General features: G+C 39.6%; 14 non-coding genes across 14 annotated transcripts; all 14 read left to right on the forward strand.

Moving 5' to 3' along the window:
- Positions 1-224: 224 nt before the first annotated feature.
- On the forward strand, positions 225-297 carry TRNAR-UCG (transfer RNA arginine (anticodon UCG)). Its single transcript has one exon. It is a non-coding gene; the product is annotated as a tRNA-Arg (tRNA).
- Positions 298-1149: 852 nt separating this feature from the next.
- TRNAR-UCG (transfer RNA arginine (anticodon UCG)) lies at positions 1150-1222 on the forward strand. The gene has a single exon. It is a non-coding gene; the product is annotated as a tRNA-Arg (tRNA).
- A 3702-nt stretch (positions 1223-4924) lies between these two features.
- TRNAR-UCG (transfer RNA arginine (anticodon UCG)) lies at positions 4925-4997 on the forward strand. The gene has a single exon. It is a non-coding gene; the product is annotated as a tRNA-Arg (tRNA).
- An 853-nt stretch (positions 4998-5850) lies between these two features.
- TRNAR-UCG (transfer RNA arginine (anticodon UCG)) lies at positions 5851-5923 on the forward strand. The gene has a single exon. It is a non-coding gene; the product is annotated as a tRNA-Arg (tRNA).
- Positions 5924-6779: 856 nt separating this feature from the next.
- Positions 6780-6852, forward strand: TRNAR-UCG (transfer RNA arginine (anticodon UCG)). The gene has a single exon. It is a non-coding gene; the product is annotated as a tRNA-Arg (tRNA).
- Positions 6853-7705: 853 nt separating this feature from the next.
- On the forward strand, positions 7706-7778 carry TRNAR-UCG (transfer RNA arginine (anticodon UCG)). Its single transcript has one exon. It is a non-coding gene; the product is annotated as a tRNA-Arg (tRNA).
- An 856-nt stretch (positions 7779-8634) lies between these two features.
- TRNAR-UCG (transfer RNA arginine (anticodon UCG)) lies at positions 8635-8707 on the forward strand. The gene has a single exon. It is a non-coding gene; the product is annotated as a tRNA-Arg (tRNA).
- Positions 8708-9559: 852 nt separating this feature from the next.
- On the forward strand, positions 9560-9632 carry TRNAR-UCG (transfer RNA arginine (anticodon UCG)). Its single transcript has one exon. It is a non-coding gene; the product is annotated as a tRNA-Arg (tRNA).
- Positions 9633-10485: 853 nt separating this feature from the next.
- TRNAR-UCG (transfer RNA arginine (anticodon UCG)) lies at positions 10486-10558 on the forward strand. The gene has a single exon. It is a non-coding gene; the product is annotated as a tRNA-Arg (tRNA).
- An 853-nt stretch (positions 10559-11411) lies between these two features.
- TRNAR-UCG (transfer RNA arginine (anticodon UCG)) lies at positions 11412-11484 on the forward strand. The gene has a single exon. It is a non-coding gene; the product is annotated as a tRNA-Arg (tRNA).
- A 2772-nt stretch (positions 11485-14256) lies between these two features.
- TRNAR-UCG (transfer RNA arginine (anticodon UCG)) lies at positions 14257-14329 on the forward strand. Its single transcript has one exon. It is a non-coding gene; the product is annotated as a tRNA-Arg (tRNA).
- A 1778-nt stretch (positions 14330-16107) lies between these two features.
- On the forward strand, positions 16108-16180 carry TRNAR-UCG (transfer RNA arginine (anticodon UCG)). Its single transcript has one exon. It is a non-coding gene; the product is annotated as a tRNA-Arg (tRNA).
- An 852-nt stretch (positions 16181-17032) lies between these two features.
- On the forward strand, positions 17033-17105 carry TRNAR-UCG (transfer RNA arginine (anticodon UCG)). Its single transcript has one exon. It is a non-coding gene; the product is annotated as a tRNA-Arg (tRNA).
- A 3689-nt stretch (positions 17106-20794) lies between these two features.
- TRNAR-UCG (transfer RNA arginine (anticodon UCG)) lies at positions 20795-20867 on the forward strand. Its single transcript has one exon. It is a non-coding gene; the product is annotated as a tRNA-Arg (tRNA).
- The last annotated feature ends 127 nt before the right edge of the window (positions 20868-20994 follow it).

Consider the following 20994-nt stretch of genomic DNA (forward strand, 5'->3'; position numbering starts at 1 on the left):
GAAAATCAAGATGTTGTTTTGCAAAGCTTTGCCTTTCTTCCATCGTTACTTAATCTATCTTTTAAAATTGCTGTCACTGCTTGAAAGAGTGTGCAGTAAGTGGTGCCTCTTTCGGACAAAGGGAGGTTTCTCCAATTTTTTTCACAAGTTGAATCGCTTCTGCAATTTGTCATGCTATGTTTTTTCTTTTTCCCAGATACGCTGCCATACACACCCAAAATTGAGACTGCGTGGCCTAATGGATAAGGCGTCTGACTTCGAATCAGAAGATTGAGGGTTCGAGTCCCTTTGTGGTCAATGTTTATGAAGCTTCAAACACCAATGCAGAAGCCTGTCATGTTCTTCTGAAAAGGGGCAAGTTTATTTGTTACTTTTAATGATAAAAATTGGTGCGTTTAACTAAATCAAACAACCCTATGATCGAAAATTACTACAAATATAAGACAAAGGACAGTTTCCTTCAAATCTTTTAAAGCAAACCTTTAAATAAAAGTCATCAGAAACAGAGGGATATATTTGAAGAAGTTACCTGGTGGAAACACTGCTTTTAGCCATTGTTAGAGAAATGAAAACAGAAAAATTCTTTGGAAATCATGCTTTTTCTTTCTCATCAACTTATGCAAATCATTGGAATTGCCACTTATGCCAAAAAGAGAGAGCTCTGAAAGTGTGTTTCTAACAAAAGGCAGTTTTCTCTCTCAAATTGTTTCACAAGTTTGAAAAAAATGAAGCATCTGCATTAACTCCTAAAGGTGTCCATGTTTTCTGCCAAGTGACCTCATGGAAGAAGAGGATTCTGTTTTGGCTTGTCCTTCCACATTGTTGTCAAGTTTGAAGAATTGAAACATCTGCATTCCCTTCTAACAGTAGATTTCCTCTATTTGACTGAGCGGACAAATTCGGCTCTGCTCATTTCTGGGGAATCGAAAATCAAGATGTTGTTTTGCAAAGCTTTGCCTTTCTTCCATCGTTACTTAATCCATCTTTTAAAATTGCTGTCACTGCTTGAAAGAGTGTGCAGTAAGTGGTGCCTCTTTCGGACAAAGGGAGGTTTCTCCAATTTTTTTCACAAGTTGAATCGCTTCTGCAATTTGTCATGCTATGTTTTTTCTTTTTCCCAGATACGCTGCCACACACACCCAAAATTGAGACCGCGTGGCCTAATGGATAAGGCGTCTGACTTCGAATCAGAAGATTGAGGGTTTGAGTCCCTTCGTGGTCGATGTTTATGAAGCTTCAAACACCATGCAGAAGCCTGTCATGTTCTTCTGAAAAGGGGCAAGTTTATTTGTTACTTTTAATGATAAAAAATGGTGCGTTTAACTAAATCATGGGTCGTCAACCTGGTCCCTACCGCCCACTAGTGGGCGTTTTAGGATTTCAGGTGGGCGGTAGGGATTTCCAGGTTTTGACGACCTGACGACCGGGCGGGCTGGTGCGAGCCGGCGGTACCCCTGCGACTGGGTACCGCCGTGACAAATTGCGGCTCCGGCAGGGGCGGCAAACCGCCGGGGCTGCATATTGAGGGGTCCATCGGGTGGCCCATGCTGTCAGGGCCACCCGATGGATGTGGATTGTGAGGGGGCCCGGTCAGCGCTGGGCGCTTTAACAGCGCGACCGGGCCCCCTGTGATGACATCGCAGAGCTGGGAGGAAGTGACCGCACGTCACTCCTCCCAGCTAACCCTGAGAGCCGCGCGGGAGGAAGACCAGGGAGTCAGAGTGGGAACTCTGACTCCCATCCACCTGAGCCACCACTGGACCCCAGGGAAAGTCACCCTCCTGAATCTAAAAGGTAGGAAACAGGAGGGTGACTTAAATATAATGTGTGTGTGTGTGTGTGTGTCTTTGTATGTATGTCTTGTGTGTCTGTATATATGTGTGTCTTGTGTGTGTGTATGTATGTGTGTCTTGTGTGTGTCTGTATGTATGTGTCTTGTGTGTATGTGTGTCTGTATGTGTATGTATGTGTGTCTGTGTGTGTGTCGTGTGTGTCTGTATGTGTCGTGTGTGTGTATCTGTGTCTGTATTTGTGTGTGTATGTGTGTGTGTGTGTGTGTATGTATGTGTCGTGTGTGTATGTATGTGTCGTGTGTGTATGTGTGTATGTATGTGTGTCGTGTGTGTGTGTCTGTATGTGTTGTGTGTGTCTGTATGTGTCATGTGTGTCTGTATGTGTCGTGTATGTATGTGTCGTGTGTGTGTATCTATGTGTCTGTATTTGTGTATCTATGTGTCTGTATTTGTGTGTGTGTGTATGTATGTGTTGTGTGTGTGTATGTATGTCGTGTGTATGTATGTGTTGTGTGTGTGTATGTATGTTGTGTGTGTATGTGTTGTGTGTGTGTATGTATGTGTCGTGTGTGTGTATGTATGTGTCGTGTGTGTGTATGTATGTGTATGTGTCGTGTATGTGTCGTGTGTGTGTGTGTATGTGTGTGTGTATTTGTCGTGTGTGTGTGTGTGTATGTGTCGTGTGTGTATGTATGTGTCGTGTGTGTGTATGTATGTGTGTCGTGTGTGTGTCTGTATGTGTGTCGTGTGTGTGTCTGTATGTGTGTCTGTATGTGTGTCTGTATGTGTGTCTGTATGTGTGTCTGTATGTGTGTCTTGTATGTGTGTCTTGTATGTGTGTCTTGTATGTGTGTCTTGTATGTGTGTCTTGTACGTGTGTCTTGTACGTGTGTCTGTCTGTTATAGTGGACTATATAGTAAGTGGGCTACCTAGCTCAGCCTTCCTACTGGGCATTGCTACAAGGAAGGTTAAAAAATAGAAAAAAGGGGAAAAAAAGGTGGGGAGGGGAATTGAGGAGGGAGAGGAGATGAGCTGACGCACAAGAAAAATCATAGAGAGATAATATGAGAAATCATATTATGCGCAAACAGAGAAGTCGTCTGAATATCACTGAAAGAGACCTTCGTTTGTTCCTTACGAAAATCGAACCAGATATCAAATATTTAGTCTCGCAGCATCAACCTCAAGGATCTCATTAATCACTAGTAAAGGTAATTTCAATTTACTTTATTGTTTTCTCATTAAACTTTATAAAGTTAAAAACCTTATAAACCTGCATTAAGTAGAAATAAAAAGATAAATGTACGTACATTTATTTTTTGTAAAACACCCTCCTTTCTAAAAAATATTCCGCATTTGCGCGAAAACTGGTGGGCGGTAAGGAAATTTTTTCAACCAAAAAGTTGCATTAGTGGGCGGTAGGTAAAAAAAGGTTGACTACCACTGAACTAAATCAAACAACCCTATGATGGAAAATTACTACAAATATAAGATAAAGGACAGTTTCCTTCAAATCTTTTAAAGCAAACCTTTAAAAAAAAGTCATCAGAAACAGAGGGATATATTTGAAGAAGTTACCTGGTGTAAACACTGCTTTTAGCCATTGTTAGAGAAATGAAAACAGAAAAATTCTTTGGAAATCATGCTATTTCTTTCTCATCAACTTATGCAAATCATTGGAATTGCCACTTATGCCAAAAAGAGAGAGCTCTGAAAGTGTGTTTCTAACAAAAGGCAGTTTTCTCTCTCAAATTGTTTCACAAGTTTGAAAAAAATAAAGCATCTGCATTAACTCCTAAAGGTGTCCATGTTTTCTGCCAAGTGACCTCATGGAAGAGGAGGATTCTGTTTTGGCTTGTCCTTCCACGTTGTTGTCGTCAAGTTTGAAGAATTGAAACATCTGCATTCCCTTCTAACAGTAGATTTCCTCTATTTGACTGAGCGGACAAATTCGGCTCTGCTCATTTCTGGGGAATCGAAAATCAATATGTTGTTTTGCAAAGCTTTGCCTTTCTTCCATCGTTACTTAATCCATCTTTTAAAATTGCTGTCACTGCTTGAAAGAGTGTGCAGTAAGTGGTGCCTCTTTCGGACAAAGGGAGGTTTCTCCAATTTTTTTCACAAGTTGAATCGCTTCTGCAATTTGTCATGCTATGTTTTTTCTTTTTCCTAGATACGCTGCCATACACACCCAAAATTGAGACCGCGTGGCCTAATGGATAAGGCGTCTGACTTCAAATCAGAAGATTGAGGGTTCGAGTCCCTTCGTGGTCGATGTTTATGAAGCTTCAAACACCAATGCAGAAGCCTGTCATGTTCTTCTGAAAAGGGGCAAGTTTATTTGTTACTTTTAATGATAAAAATTGGTGCGTTTAACTAAATCAAACAACCCTATGATGGAAAATTACTACAAATATAAGATAAAGGACAATTTCCTTCAAATCTTTTAAAGCAAACCTTTAAAAAAAAGTCATCAGAAACAGAGGGATATATTTGAAGAAGTTACTTGGTGGAAACACTGCTTTTAGCCATTGTTAGAGAAATGAAAACAGAAAAATTCTTTGGAAATCATGCTATTTCTTTCTCATCAACTTATGCAAATCATTGGAATTGCCACTTATGCCAAAAAGAGAGAGCTCTGAAAGTGTGTTTCTAACAAAAGGCAGTTTTCTCTCTCAAATTGTTTCACAAGTTTGAAAAAAATGAAGCATCTGCATTAACTCCTAAAGGTGTCCATGTTTTCTGCAAAGTGACCTCATGGAAGAGGAGGATTCTGTTTTGGCTTGTCCTTCCACGTTGTTGTCGTCAAGTTTGAAGAATTGAAACATCTGCATTCCCTTCTAACAGTAGATTTCCTCTATTTGACTGAGCGGACAAATTCGGCTCTGCTCATTTCTGGGGAATCGAAAATCAAGATGTTGTTTTGCAAAGCTTTGCCTTTCTTCCATCGTTACTTAATCCATCTTTTAAAATTGCTGTCACTGCTTGAAAGAGTGTGCAGTAAGTGGTGCCTCTTTCGGACAAAGGGAGGTTTCTCCAATTTTTTTCACAAGTTGAATCGCTTCTGCAATTTGTCATGCTATGTTTTTTTCTTTTTCCCAGATACGCTGCCACACACACCCAAAATTGAGACCGCGTGGCCTAATGGATAAGGCGTCTGACTTCGAATCAGAAGATTGAGGGTTCGAGTCCCTTCGTGGTCGATGTTTATGAAGCTTCAAACACCAATGCAGAAGCATGTCATGTTCTTCTGAAAAGGGGCAAGTTTATTTGTTACTTTTAATGATAAAAATTGGTGCGTTAAACTAAATCAAACAACCCTATGATGGAAAATTACTACAAATATAAGATAAAGGACAGTTTCCTTCAAATCTTTTAAAGCAAACCTTTAAATAAAAGTCATCAGAAACAGAGGAATATATTGGAAGAATTTACCTGGTGGAAACACTGCTTTTAGCCATTGTTAGAGAAATGAAAACAGAAAAATTCTTTGGAAATCATGCTATTTCCTTCTCATCAACTTATGCAAATCATTGGAATTGCCACTTATGCCAAAAAGAGAGAGCTCTGAAAGTGTGTTTCTAACAAAAGGCAGTTTTCTCTCTCAAATTGTTTCACAAGTTTGAAAAAAATGAAGCATCTGCATTACCTCCTAAAGGTGTCCATGTTTTCTGCCAAGTGACCTCATGGAAGAGGAGGATTCTGTTTTGGCTTGTCCTTCCACGTTGTTGTCAAGTTTGAAGAATTGAAACATCTGCATTCCCTTCTAACAGTAGATTTCCTCTATTTGACTGAGGGGACAAATTCGGCTCTGCTCATTTCTGGGGAATCGAAAATCAAGATGTTGTTTTGCAAAGCTTTGCCTTTCTTCCATCATTACTTAATCCATCTTTTAAAATTGCTGTCACTGCTTGAAAGAGTGTGCAGTAAGTGGTGCCTCTTTCGGACAAAGGCAGGTTTCTCCAATTTTTTTCACAAGTTGAATCGCTTCTGCAATTTGTCATGCTATGTTTTTTCTTTTTCCCAGATACGCTGCCACATCACACCCAAAATTGAGACCGCGTGGCCTAATGGATAAGGCGTCTGACTTCGAATCAGAAGATTGAGGGTTCGAGTCCCTTCGTGGTCGATGTTTATGAAGCTTCAAACACCAATGAAGAAGCCTGTCATGTTCTTCTGAAAAGGGGCAAGTTTATTTGTTACTTTTAATGATAAAAATTGGTGCGTTTAACTAAATCAAACAACCCTATGATGGAAAATTACTACAAATATAAGATAAAGGACAGTTTCCTTCAAATCTTTTAAAGCAAACCTTTAAATAAAAGTAATCAGAAACAGAGGGATATATTTGAAGAAGTTACCTGGTGGAAACACTGCTTTTAGCCATTGTTAGAGAAATGAAAACAGAAAAATTCTTTGGAAATCATGCTATTTCTTTCTCATCAACTTATGCAAATCATTGGAATTGCCACTTATGCCAAAAAGAGAGAGCTCTGAAAGTATGTTTCTAACAAAAGGCAGTTTTCTCTCTCAAATTGTTTCACAAGTTTGAAAAAAATGAAGCATCTGCATTAACTCCTAAAGGTGTCCATGTTTTCTGCCAAGTGACCTCATGGAAGAGGAGGATTCTGTTTTGGCTTGTCCTTCCACGTTGTTGTCGTCAAGTTTGAAGAATTGAAACATCTGCATTCCCTTCTAACAGTAGATTTCCTCTATTTGACTGAGCGGACAAATTCGGCTCTGCTCATTTCTGGGGAATCGAAAATCAAGATGTTGTTTTGCAAAGCTTTGCCTTTCTTCCATCGTTACTTAATCCATCTTTTAAAATTGCTGTCACTGCTTGAAAGAGTGTGCAGTAAGTGGTGCCTCTTTCGGACAAAGGGAGGTTTCTCCAATTTTTTTCACAAGTTGAATCGCTTCTGCAATTTGTCATGCTATGTTTTTTTCTTTTTCCCAGATACGCTGCCACACACACCCAAAATTGAGACCGCGTGGCCTAATGGATAAGGCGTCTGACTTCGAATCAGAAGATTGAGGGTTCGAGTCCCTTCGTGGTCGATGTTTATGAAGCTTCAAACACCAATGCAGAAGCATGTCATGTTCTTCTGAAAAGGGGCAAGTTTCTTTGTTACTTTTAATGATAAAAATTGGTGCGTTAAACTAAATCAAACAACCCTATGATGGAAAATTACTACAAATATAAGATAAAGGACAGTTTCCTTCAAATCTTTTAAAGCAAACCTTTAAATAAAAGTCATCAGAAACAGAGGAATATATTGGAAGAATTTACCTGGTGGAAACACTGCTTTTAGCCATTGTTAGAGAAATGAAAACAGAAAAATTCTTTGGAAATCATGCTATTTCTTTCTCATCAACTTATGCAAATCATTGGAATTGCCACTTATGCCAAAAAGAGAGAGCTCTGAAAGTGTGTTTCTAACAAAAGGCAGTTTTCTCTCTCAAATTGTTTCACAAGTTTGAAAAAAATGAAGCATCTGCATTACCTCCTAAAGGTGTCCATGTTTTCTGCCAAGTGACCTCATGGAAGAGGAGGATTCTGTTTTGGCTTGTCCTTCCACGTTGTTGTCAAGTTTGAAGAATTGAAACATCTGCATTCCCTTCTAACAGTAGATTTCCTCTATTTGACTGAGGGGACAAATTCGGCTCTGCTCATTTCTGGGGAATCGAAAATCAAGATGTTGTTTTGCAAAGCTTTGCCTTTCTTCCATCATTACTTAATCCATCTTTTAAAATTGCTGTCACTGCTTGAAAGAGTGTGCAGTAAGTGGTGCCTCTTTCGGACAAAGGCAGGTTTCTCCAATTTTTTTCACAAGTTGAATCGCTTCTGCAATTTGTCATGCTATGTTTTTTCTTTTTCCCAGATACGCTGCCACATCACACCCAAAATTGAGACCGCGTGGCCTAATGGATAAGGCGTCTGACTTCGAATCAGAAGATTGAGGGTTCGAGTCCCTTCGTGGTCGATGTTTATGAAGCTTCAAACACCAATGAAGAAGCCTGTCATGTTCTTCTGAAAAGGGGCAAGTTTATTTGTTACTTTTAATGATAAAAATTGGTGCGTTTAACTAAATCAAACAACCCTATGATGGAAAATTACTACAAATATAAGATAAAGGACAGTTTCCTTCAAATCTTTTAAAGCAAACCTTTAAATAAAAGTAATCAGAAACAGAGGGATATATTTGAAGAAGTTACCTGGTGGAAACACTGCTTTTAGCCATTGTTAGAGAAATGAAAACAGAAAAATTCTTTGGAAATCATGCTATTTCTTTCTCATCAACTTATGCAAATCATTGGAATTGCCACTTATGCCAAAAAGAGAGAGCTCTGAAAGTATGTTTCTAACAAAAGGCAGTTTTCTCTCTCAAATTGTTTCACAAGTTTGAAAAAAATGAAGCATCTGCATTAACTCCTAAAGGTGTCCATGTTTTCTGCCAAGTGACCTCATGGAAGAGGAGGATTCTGTTTTGGCTTGTCCTTCCACGTTGTTGTCGTCAAGTTTGAAGAATTGAAACATCTGCATTCCCTTCTAACAGTAGATTTCCTCTATTTGACTGAGCGGACAAATTCGGCTCTGCTCATTTCTGGGGAATCGAAAATCAAGATGTTGTTTTGCAAAGCTTTGCCTTTCTTCCATCGTTACTTAATCCATCTTTTAAAATTGCTGTCACTGCTTGAAAGAGTGTGCAGTAAGTGGTGCCTCTTTCGGACAAACGCAGGTTTCTCCATTTTTTTTCACAATTTGAATCGCTTCTGCAATTTGTCATGCTATGTTTTTTCTTTTTCCCAGATATGCTGCCACATCACACACAAAATTGAGACCGCGTGGCCTAATGGATAAGGCGTCTGACTTCGAATCAGAAGATTGAGGGTTCGAGTCCCTTCGTGGTCGATGTTTATGAAGCTTCAAACACCAATGCAGAAGCATGTCATGTTCTTCTGAAAAGGGGCAAGTTTCTTTGTTACTTTTAATGATAAAAATTGGTGCGTTTAACTAAATCAAACAACCCTATGATGGAAAATTACTACAATTATAAGATAAAGGACAGTTTCCTTCAAATCTTTTAAAGCAAACCTTTAAATAAAAGTCATCAGAAACAGAGGGATATATTTGAAGAAGTTACCTGGTGGAAACACTGCTTTTAGCCATTGTTAGAGAAATGAAAACAGAAAAATTCTTTGGAAATCATGCTATTTCTTTCTCATCAACTTATGCAAATCATTGGAATTGCCACTTATGCCAAAAAGAGAGAGCTCTGAAAGTATGTTTCAAACAAAAGGCAGTTTTCTCTCTCAAATTGTTTCACAAGTTTGAAAAAAATGAAGTATCTGCATTAACTCCTAAAGGTGTCCATGTTTTCTGCCAAGTGACCTCATGGAAGAAGAGGATTCTGTTTTGGCTTGTCCTTCCACATTGTTGTCAAGTTTGAAGAATTGAAACATCTGCATTCCCTTCTAACAGTAGATTTCCTCTATTTGACTGAGCAGACAAATTCGGCTCTGCTCATTTCTGGGGAATCGAAAATCAAGATGTTGTTTTGCAAAGCTTTGCCTTTCTTCCATCGTTACTTAATCTATCTTTTAAAATTGCTGTCACTGCTTGAAAGAGTGTGCAGTAAGTGGTGCCTCTTTCGGACAAAGGGAGGTTTCTCCAATTTTTTTCACAAGTTGAATCGCTTCTGCAATTTGTCATGCTATGTTTTTTCTTTTTCCCAGATACGCTGCCATACACACCCAAAATTGAGACTGCGTGGCCTAATGGATAAGGCGTCTGACTTCGAATCAGAAGATTGAGGGTTCGAGTCCCTTTGTGGTCAATGTTTATGAAGCTTCAAACACCAATGCAGAAGCCTGTCATGTTCTTCTGAAAAGGGGCAAGTTTATTTGTTACTTTTAATGATAAAAATTGGTGCGTTTAACTAAATCAAACAACCCTATGATGGAAAATTACTACAAATATAAGACAAAGGACAGTTTCCTTCAAATATTTTAAAGCAAACCTTTAAATAAAAGTCATCAGAAACAGAGGGATATATTTGAAGAAGTTACCTGGTGGAAACACTGCTTTTAGCCATTGTTAGAGAAATGAAAACAGAAAAATTCTTTGGAAATCATGCTTTTTCTTTCTCATCAACTTATGCAAATCATTGGAATTGCCACTTATGCCAAAAAGAGAGAGCTCTGAAAGTGTGTTTCTAACAAAAGGCAGTTTTCTCTCTCAAATTGTTTCACAAGTTTGAAAAAAATGAAATATCTGCATTAACTCCTAAAGGTGTCCATGTTTTCTGCCAAGTGACCTCATGGAAGAAGAGGATTCTGTTTTGGCTTGTCCTTCCACATTGTTGTCAAGTTTGAAGAATTGAAACATCTGCATTCCCTTCTAACAGTAGATTTCCTCTATTTGACTGAGCGGACAAATTCGGCTCTGCTCATTTCTGGGGAATCGAAAATCAAGATGTTGTTTTGCAAAGCTTTGCCTTTCTTCCATCGTTACTTAATCCATCTTTTAAAATTGCTGTCACTGCTTGAAAGAGTGTGCAGTAAGTGGTGCCTCTTTCGGACAAAGGCAGGTTTCTCCAATTTTTTTCACAATTTGAATCGCTTCTGCAATTTGTCATGCTATGTTTTTTCTTTTTCCCAGATATGCTGCCACATCACACCCAAAGTTGAGACCGCGTGGCCTAATGGATAAGGCGTCTGACTTCGAATCAGAAGATTGAGGGTTCGAGTCCCTTCGTGGTCGATGTTTATGAAGCTTCAAACACCAATGCAGAAGCATGTCATGTTCTTCTGAATAGGGGCACGTTTCTTTGTTACTTTTAATGATAAAAATTGGTGCGTTTAACTAAATCAAACAACCCTATGATGGAAAATTACTACAAATATAAGACAAAGGACAGTTTCCTTCAAATCTTTTAAAGCAAACCTTTAAATAAAAGTCATCAGAAACAGAGGGATATATTTGAAGAAGTTACCTGGTGGAAACACTGCTTTTAGCCATTGTTAGAGAAATGAAAACAGAAAAATTCTTTGGAAATCATGCTTTTTCTTTCTCATCAACTTATGCAAATCATTGGAATTGCCACTTATGCCAAAAAGAGAGAGCTCTGAAAGTGTGTTTCTAACAAAAGGCAGTTTTCTCTCTCAAATTGTTTCACAAGTTTGAAAAAAAATGAAGCATCTGCATTAACTCCTAAAGGTGTCCATGTTTTCTGCCAAGTGACCTCATGGAAGAAGAGGATTCTGTTTTGGCTTGTCCTTCCACATTGTTGTCAAGTTTGAAGAATTGAAACATCTGCATTCCCTTCTAACAGTAGATTTCCTCTATTTGACTGAGCAGACAAATTCGGCTCTGCTCATTTCTGGGGAATCGAAAATCAAGATGTTGTTTTGCAAAGCTTTGCCTTTCTTCCATCGTTACTTAATCTATCTTTTAAAATTGCTGTCACTGCTTGAAAGAGTGTGCAGTAAGTGGTGCCTCTTTCTGACAAAGGGTGGTTTCTCCAATTTTTTTCACAAGTTGAATCGCTTCTGCAATTTGTCATGCTATGTTTTTTCTTTTTCCCAGATACGCTGCCACACACACCCAAAATTGAGACCGCGTGGCCTAATGGATAAGGCGTCTGACTTCGAATCAGAAGATTGAGGGTTTGAATCCCTTCGTGGTCGATGTTTATGAAGCTTCAAACACCATGCAGAAGCCTGTCATGTTCTTCTGAAAAGGGGCAAGTTTATTTGTTACTTTTAATGATAAAAAATGGTGCGTTTAACTAAATCATGGGTCGTCAACCTGGTCCCTACCGCCCACTAGTGGGCGTTTTAGGATTTCAGGTGGGCGGTAGGGATTTCCAGGTTTTGACGACCTGACGACCGGGCGGGCGGGTGCGAGCCGGCGGTACCCCTGCGACTGGGTACCGCCGTGACAAATTGCGGCTCCGGCAGGGGCGGCAAACCGCCGGGGCTGCATATTGAGGGGTCCATCGGGTGGCCCATGCTGTCAGGGCCACCCGATGGATGTGGATTGTGAGGGGGCCCGGTCAGCGCTGGGCGCTTTAACAGCGCGACCGGGCCCCCTGTGATGACATCGCAGAGCTGGGAGGAAGTGACCGCACGTCACTCCTCCCAGCTAACCCTGAGAGCCGCGCGGGAGGAAGACCAGGGAGTCAGAGTGGGAACTCTGACTCCCATCCACCTGAGCCACCACTGGACCCCAGGGAAAGTCACCCTCCTGAATCTAAAAGGTAGGAAACAGGAGGGTGACTTAAATATAATGTGTGTGTGTGTGTGTGTGTGTCTTTGTATGTATGTCTTGTGTGTCTGTATATATGTGTGTCTTGTGTGTGTGTATGTATGTGTGTCTTGTGTGTGTCTGTATGTATGTGTCTTGTGTGTATGTGTGTCTGTATGTGTATGTATGTGTGTCTGTGTGTGTGTCGTGTGTGTCTGTATGTGTCGTGTGTGTGTATCTGTGTCTGTATTTGTGTGTGTATGTGTGTGTGTGTGTGTATGTATGTGTCGTGTGTGTATGTATGTGTCGTGTGTATGTGTGTATGTATGTGTGTCGTGTGTGTGTGTCTGTATGTGTTGTGTGTGTCTGTATGTGTCATGTGTGTCTGTATGTGTCGTGTATGTATGTGTCGTGTGTGTGTATCTATGTGTCTGTATTTGTGTGTGTGTGTGTGTATGTATGTGTTGTGTGTGTGTATGTATGTCGTGTGTATGTATGTGTTGTGTGTGTGTATGTATGTCGTGTGTGTATGTGTTGTGTGTGTGTATGTATGTGTCGTGTGTGTGTATGTATGTGTCGTGTGTGTGTATGTATGTGTATGTGTCGTGTATGTGTCGTGTGTGTGTGTGTATGTGTGTGTGTATTTGTCGTGTGTGTGTGTGTGTATTTGTCGTGTGTGTGTGTATGTGTCGTGTGTGTATGTATGTGTCGTGTGTGTGTATGTATGTGTGTCGTGTGTGTGTCTGTATGTGTGTCGTGTGTGTGTCTGTATGTGTGTCTGTATGTGTGTCTGTATGTGTGTCTGTATGTGTGTCTGTATGTGTGTCTTGTATGTGTGTCTTGTATGTGTGTCTTGTATGTGTGTCTTGTATGTGTGTCTTGTACGTGTGTCTTGTACGTGTGTCTGTCTGTTATAGTGGACTATATAGTAAGTGGGCTACCTAGCTCAGCCTTCCTACTGGGCATTGCTACAAGGAAGGTTAAAAAATAGAAAAAAGGGGAAAAAAAGGTGGGGAGGGGAATTGAGGAGGGAGAGGAGATGAGCTGACGCACAAGAAAAATCATAGAGAGATAATATGAGAAATCATATTATGCGCAAACAGAGAAGTCGTCTGAATATCACTGAAAGAGACCTTCGTTTGTTCCTTACGAAAATCGAACCAGATATCAAATATTTAGTCTCGCAGCATCAACCTCAAGGATCTCATTAATCACTAGTAAAGGTAATTTCAATTTACTTTATTGTTTTCTCATTAAACTTTATAAAGTTAAAAACCTTATAAACCTGCATTAAGTAGAAATAAAAAGATAAATGTACGTACATTTATTTTTTGTAAAACACCCTCCTTTCTAAAAAATATTCCGCATTTGCGCGAAAACTGGTGGGCGGTAAGGAAATTTTTTCAACCAAAAAGTTGCATTAGTGGGCGGTAGGTAAAAAAAGGTTGACTACCACTGAACTAAATCAAACAACCCTATGATGGAAAATTACTACAAATATAAGATAAAGGACAGTTTCCTTCAAATCTTTTAAAGCAAACCTTTAAAAAAAAGTCATCAGAAACAGAGGGATATATTTGAAGAAGTTACTTGGTGGAAACACTGCTTTTAGCCATTGTTAGAGAAATGAAAACAGAAAAATTCTTTGGAAATCATGCTATTTCTTTCTCATCAACTTATGCAAATCATTGGAATTGCCACTTATGCCAAAAAGAGAGAGCTCTGAAAGTGTGTTTCTAACAAAAGGCAGTTTTCTCTCTCAAATTGTTTCACAAGTTTGAAAAAAATGAAGCATCTGCATTAACTCCTAAAGGTGTCCATGTTTTCTGCCAAGTGACCTCATGGAAGAGGAGGATTCTGTTTTGGCTTGTCCTTCCACGTTGTTGTCGTCAAGTTTGAAGAATTGAAACATCTGCATTCCCTTCTAACAGTAGATTTCCTCTATTTGACTGAGCGGACAAATTCGGCTCTGCTCATTTCTGGGGAATCGAAAATCAAGATGTTGTTTTGCAAAGCTTTGCCTTTCTTCCATCGTTACTTAATCCATCTTTTAAAATTGCTGTCACTGCTTGAAAGAGTGTGCAGTAAGTGGTGCCTCTTTCGGACAAAGGGAGGTTTCTCCAATTTTTTTCACAAGTTGAATCGCTTCTGCAATTTGTCATGCTATGTTTTTTCTTTTTCCCAGATACGCTGCCACACACACCCAAAATTGAGACCGCGTGGCCTAATGGATAAGGCGTCTGACTTCGAATCAGAAGATTGAGGGTTCGAGTCCCTTCGTGGTCGATGTTTATGAAGCTTCAAACACCAATGCAGAAGCATGTCATGTTCTTCTGAAAAGGGGCAAGTTTCTTTGTTACTTTTAATGATAAAAATTGGTGCGTTAAACTAAATCAAACAACCCTATGATGGAAAATTACTACAAATATAAGATAAAGGACAGTTTCCTTCAAATCTTTTAAAGCAAACCTTTAAATAAAAGTCATCAGAAACAGAGGGATATATTTGAAGAAGTTACCTGGTGGAAACACTGCTTTTAGCCATTGTTAGAGAAATGAAAACAGAAAAATTCTTTGGAAATCATGCTTTTTCTTTCTCATCAACTTATGCAAATCATTGGAATTGCCACTTATGCCAAAAAGAGAGAGCTCTGAAAGTGTGTTTCTAACAAAAGGCAGTTTTCTCTCTCAAATTGTTTCACAAGTTTGAAAAAAATGAAGCATCTGCATTAACTCCTAAAGGTGTCCATGTTTTCTGCCAAGTGACCTCATGGAAGAAGAGGATTCTGTTTTGGCTTGTCCTTCCACATTGTTGTCAAGTTTGAAGAATTGAAACATCTGCATTCCCTTCTAACAGTAGATTTCCTCTATTTGACTGAGCAGACAAATTCGGCTCTGCTCATTTCTGGGGAATCGAAAATCAAGATGTTGTTTTGCAAAGCTTTGCCTTTCTTCCATCGTTACTTAATCTATCTTTTAAAATTGCTGTCACTGCTTGAAAGAGTGTGCAGTAAGTGGTGCCTCTTTCGGACAAAGGGAGGTTTCTCCAATTTTTTTCACAAGTTGAATCGCTTCTGCAATTTGTCATGCTATGTTTTTTCTTTTTCCCAGATACGCTGCCAGACACACCCAAAATTGAGACTGAGTGGCCTAATGGATAAGGCGTCTGACTTCGAATCAGAAGATTGAGGGTTCGAGTCCCTTTGTGGTCAATGTTTATGAAGCTTCAAACACCAATGCAGAAGCCTGTCATGTTCTTCTGAAAAGGGGCAAGTTTATTTGTTACTTTTAATGATTAAAATTGGTGCGTTTAACTAAATCAAACAACCCTATGATCGAAAATTACTACAAATATAAGACAAAGGACAGTTTCCTTCAAATCTTTTAAAGCAAACCTTTAAATAAAAGTCATCAGAAACAGAGGGATATATTTGAAGAAGTTACCTGGTGGAAACACTGCTTTTAGCCATTGTTAGAGAAATGAAAACAGAAAAATTCTTTGGAAATCATGCTTTTTCTTTCTCATCAACTTATGCAAATCATTGGAATTGCCACTTATGCCAAAAAGAGAGAGCTCTGAAAGTGTGTTTCTAACAAAAGGCAGTTTTCTCTCTCAAATTGTTTCACAAGTTTGAAAAAAATGAAGCATCTGCATTAACTCCTAAAGGTGTCCATGTTTTCTGCCAAGTGACCTCATGGAAGAAGAGGATTCTGTTTTGGCTTGTCCTTCCACATTGTTGTCAAGTTTGAAGAATTGAAACATCTGCATTCCCTTCTAACAGTAGATTTCCTCTATTTGACTGAGCGGACAAATTCGGCTCTGCTCATTTCTGGGGAATCGAAAATCAAGATGTTGTTTTGCAAAGCTTTGCCTTTCTTCCATCGTTACTTAATCCATCTTTTAAAATTGCTGTCACTGCTTGAAAGAGTGTGCAGTAAGTGGTGCCTCTTTCGGACAAAGGCAGGTTTCTCCAATTTTTTTCACAATTTGAATCGCTTCTGCAATTTGTCATGCTATGTTTTTTCTTTTTCCCAGATATGCTGCCACATCACACCCAAAGTTGAGACCGCGTGGCCTAATGGATAAGGCGTCTGACTTCGAATCAGAAGATTGAGGGTTCGAGTCCCTTCGTGGTCGATGTTTATGAAGCTTCAAACACCAATGCAGAAGCATGTCATGTTCTTCTGAAAAGGGGCACGTTTCTTTGTTACTTTTAATGATAAAAATTGGTGCGTTTAACTAAATCAAACAACCCTATGATGGAAAATTACTACAAATATAAGACAAAGGACAGTTTCATTCAAATCTTTTAAAGCAAACCTTTAAATAAAAGTCATCAGAAACAGAGGGATATATTTGAAGAAGTTACCTGGTGGAAACACTGCTTTTAGCCATTGTTAGAGAAATGAAAACAGAAAAATTCTTTGGAAATAATGCTTTTTCTTTCTCATCAACTTATGCAAATCATTGGAATTGCCACTTATGCCAAAAAGAGAGAGCTCTGAAAGTGTGTTTCTAACAAAAGGCAGTTTTCTCTCTCAAATTGTTTCACAAGTTTGAAAAAAATGAAGCATCTGCATTAACTCCTAAAGGTGTCCATGTTTTCTGCCAAGTGACCTCATGGAAGAAGAGGATTCTGTTTTGGCTTGTCCTTCCACATTGTTGTCAAGTTTGAAGAATTGAAACATCTGCATTCCCTTCTAACAGTAGATTTCCTCTATTTGACTGAGCAGACAAATTCGGCTCTGCTCATTTCTGGGGAATCGAAAATCAAGATGTTGTTTTGCAAAGCTTTGCCTTTCTTCCATCGTTACTTAATCTATCTTTTAAAATTGCTGTCACTGCTTGAAAGAGTGTGCAGTAAGTGGTGCCTCTTTCGGACAAAGGGAGGTTTCTCCAATTTTTTTCACAAGTTGAATCGCTTCTGCAATTTGTCATGCTATGTTTTTTCTTTTTCCCAGATACGCTGCCACGCACACCCAAAATTGAGACCGCGTGGCCTAATGGATAAGGCGTCTGACTTCGAATCAGAAGATTGAGGGTTCGAGTCCCTTCGTGGTCGATGTTTATGAAGCTTCAAACACCATGCAGAAGCCTGTCATGTTCTTCTGAAAAGGGGCAAGTTTATTTGTTACTTTTAATGATAAAAAATGGTGCGTTTAACTAAATCATGGGTCGTCAACCTGGTCCCTACCGCCCACTAGTGGGCGTTTTAGGATTTCAGGTGGGCGGTAGGGATTTCCAGGTTTTGACGACCTGACGACCGGGCGGGCGGGTACGAGCCGGCGGTACCCCTGCGACTGGGTACCGCCGTGACAAATTGCGGCTCCGGCAGGGGCGGCAAACCGCCGGGGCTGCATATTGAGGGGTCCATCGGGTGGCCCATGCTGTCAGGGCCACCCGATGGATGTGGATTGTGAGGGGGCCCGGTCAGCGCTGGGCGCTTTAACAGCGCGACCGGGCCCCCTGTGATGACATCGCAGAGCTGGGAGGAAGTGACCGCACGTCACTCCTCCCAGCTAACCCTGAGAGCCGCGCGGGAGGAAGACCAGGGAGTCAGAGTGGGAACTCTGACTCCCATCCACCTGAGCCACCACTGGACCCCAGGGAAAGTCACCTTCCTGAATCTAAAAGGTAGGAAACAGGAGGGTGACTTAAATATAATGTGTGTGTGTGTGTGTGTGTGTCTTTGTATGTATGTCTTGTGTGTCTGTATATATGTGTGTCTTGTGTGTGTGTATGTATGTGTGTCTTGTGTGTGTCTGTATGTATGTGTCTTGTGTGTATGTGTGTCTGTATGTGTATGTATGTGTGTCTGTGTGTGTGTCGTGTGTGTCTGTATGTGTCGTGTGTGTGTATCTGTGTCTGTATTTGTGTGTGTATGTGTGTGTGTGTGTGTGTATGTATGTGTCGTGTGTGTATGTATGTGTCGTGTGTGTATGTGTGTATGTATGTGTGTCGTGTGTGTGTCTGTATGTGTTGTGTGTGTCTGTATGTGTCATGTGTGTCTGTATGTGTCGTGTATGTATGTGTCGTGTGTGTGTATCTATGTGTCTGTATTTGTGTATCTATGTGTCTGTATTTGTGTGTGTGTGTATGTATGTGTTGTGTGTGTGTATGTATGTCGTGTGTATGTATGTGTTGTGTGTGTGTATGTATGTCGTGTGTGTATGTGTTGTGTGTGTGTATGTATGTGTCGTGTGTGTGTATGTATGTGTCGTGTGTGTGTATGTATGTGTATGTGTCGTGTATGTGTCGTGTGTGTGTGTGTGTGTATGTGTGTGTGTATTTGTCGTGTGTGTGTGTGTATGTGTCGTGTGTGTATGTATGTGTCGTGTGTGTGTATGTATGTGTGTCGTGTGTGTGTCTGTATGTGTGTCGTGTGTGTGTCTGTATGTGTGTCTGTATGTGTGTCTGTATGTGTGTCTGTATGTGTGTCTTGTATGTGTGTCTTGTATGTGTGTCTTGTATGTGTGTCTTGTATGTGTGTCTTGTACGTGTGTCTTGTACGTGTGTCTGTCTGTTATAGTGGACTATATAGTAAGTGGGCTACCTAGCTCAGCCTTCCTACTGGGCATTGCTACAAGGAAGGTTAAAAAATAGAAAAAAGGGGAAAAAAAGGTGGGGAGGGGAATTGAGGAGGGAGAGGAGATGAGCTGACGCACAAGAAAAATCATAGAGAGATAATATGAGAAATCATATTATGCGCAAACAGAGAAGTCGTCTGAATATCACTGAAAGAGACCTTCGTTTGTTCCTTACGAAAATCGAACCAGATATCAAATATTTAGTCTCGCAGCATCAACCTCAAGGATCTCATTAATCACTAGTAAAGGTAATTTCAATTTACTTTATTGTTTTCTCATTAAACTTTATAAAGTTAAAAACCTTATAAACCTGCATTAAGTAGAAATAAAAAGATAAATGTACGTACATTTATTTTTTGTAAAACACCCTCCTTTCTAAAAAATATTCTGCATTTACGCGAAAACTGGTGGGCGGTAAGGACATTTTTTCAACCAAAAAGTTGCATTAGTGGGCGGTAGGTAAAAAAAGGTTGACTACCACTGAACTAAATCAAACAACCCTATGATGGAAAATTACTACAAATATAAGATAAAGGACAGTTTCCTTCAAATCTTTTAAAGCAAACCTTTAAAAAAAAGTCATCAGAAACAGAGGGATATATTTGAAGAAGTTACCTGGTGTAAACACTGCTTTTAGCCATTGTTAGAGAAATGAAAACAGAAAAATTCTTTGGAAATCATGCTATTTCTTTCTCATCAACTTATGCAAATCATTGGAATTGCCACTTATGCCAAAAAGAGAGAGCTCTGAAAGTGTGTTTCTAACAAAAGGCAGTTTTCTCTCTCAAATTGTTTCACAAGTTTGAAAAAAATGAAGCATCTGCATTAACTCCTAAAGGTGTCCATGTTTTCTGCCAAGTGACCTCATGGAAGAGGAGGATTCTGTTTTGGCTTGTCCTTCCACGTTGTTGTCGTCAAGTTTGAAGAATTGAAACATCTGCATTCCCTTCTAACAGTAGATTTCCTCTATTTGACTGAGCGGACAAATTCGGCTCTGCTCATTTCTGGGGAATCGAAAATCAAGATGTTGTTTTGCAAAGCTTTGCCTTTCTTCCATCGTTACTTAATCTATCTTTTAAAATTGCTGTCACTGCTTGAAAGAGTGTGCAGTAAGTGGTGCCTCTTTCGGACAAAGGGAGGTTTCTCCAATTTTTTTCACAAGTTGAATCGCTTCTGCAATTTGTCATGCTATGTTTTTTCTTTTTCCCAGATACGCTGCCAGACACACCCAAAATTGAGACTGAGTGGCCTAATGGATAAGGCGTCTGACTTCGAATCAGAAGATTGAGGGTTCGAGTCCCTTTGTGGTCAATGTTTATGAAGCTTCAAACACCAATGCAGAAGCCTGTCATGTTCTTCTGAAAAGGGGCAAGTTTATTTGTTACTTTTAATGATAAAAATTGGTGCGTTTAACTAAATCAAACAACCCTATGATCGAAAATTACTACAAATATAAGATAAAGGACAGTTTCCTTCAAATCTTTTAAAGCAAACCTTTAAATAAAAGTCATCAGAAACAGAGGGATATATTTGAAGAAGTTACCTGGTGGAAACACTGCTTTTAGCCATTGTTAGAGAAATGAAAACAGAAAAATTCTTTGGAAATCATGCTTTTTCTTTCTCATCAACTTATGCAAATCATTGGAATTGCCACTTATGCCAAAAAGAGAGAGCTCTGAAAGTGTGTTTCTAACAAAAGGCAGTTTTCTCTCTCAAATTGTTTCACAAGTTTGAAAAAAATGAAGCATCTGCATTAACTCCTAAAGGTGTCCATGTTTTCTGCCAAGTGACCTCATGGAAGAAGAGGATTCTGTTTTGGCTTGTCCTTCCACATTGTTGTCAAGTTTGAAGAATTGAAACATCTGCATTCCCTTCTAACAGTAGATTTCCTCTATTTGACTGAGCGGACAAATTCGGCTCTGCTCATTTCTGGGGAATCGAAAATCAAGATGTTGTTTTGCAAAGCTTTGCCTTTCTTCCATCGTTACTTAATCCATCTTTTAAAATTGCTGTCACTGCTTGAAAGAGTGTGCAGTAAGTGGTGCCTCTTTCGGACAAAGGCAGGTTTCTCCAATTTTTTTCACAATTTGAATCGCTTCTGCAATTTGTCATGCTATGTTTTTTCTTTTTCCCAGATATGCTGCCACATCACACCCAAAGTTGAGACCGCGTGGCCTAATGGATAAGGCGTCTGACTTCGAATCAGAAGGTTGAGGGTTCGAGTCCCTTCGTGGTCGATGTTTATGAAGCTTCAAACACCAATGCAGAAGCATGTCATGTTCTTCTGAAAAGGGGCACGTTTCTTTGTTACTTTTAATGATAAAAATTGGTGCGTTTAACTAAATCAAACAACCCTATGATGGA

This window comes from Pelobates fuscus, chromosome 9 (assembly GCF_036172605.1).
Source record: "Pelobates fuscus isolate aPelFus1 chromosome 9, aPelFus1.pri, whole genome shotgun sequence".
Taxonomy (NCBI): domain Eukaryota; kingdom Metazoa; phylum Chordata; class Amphibia; order Anura; family Pelobatidae; genus Pelobates; species Pelobates fuscus.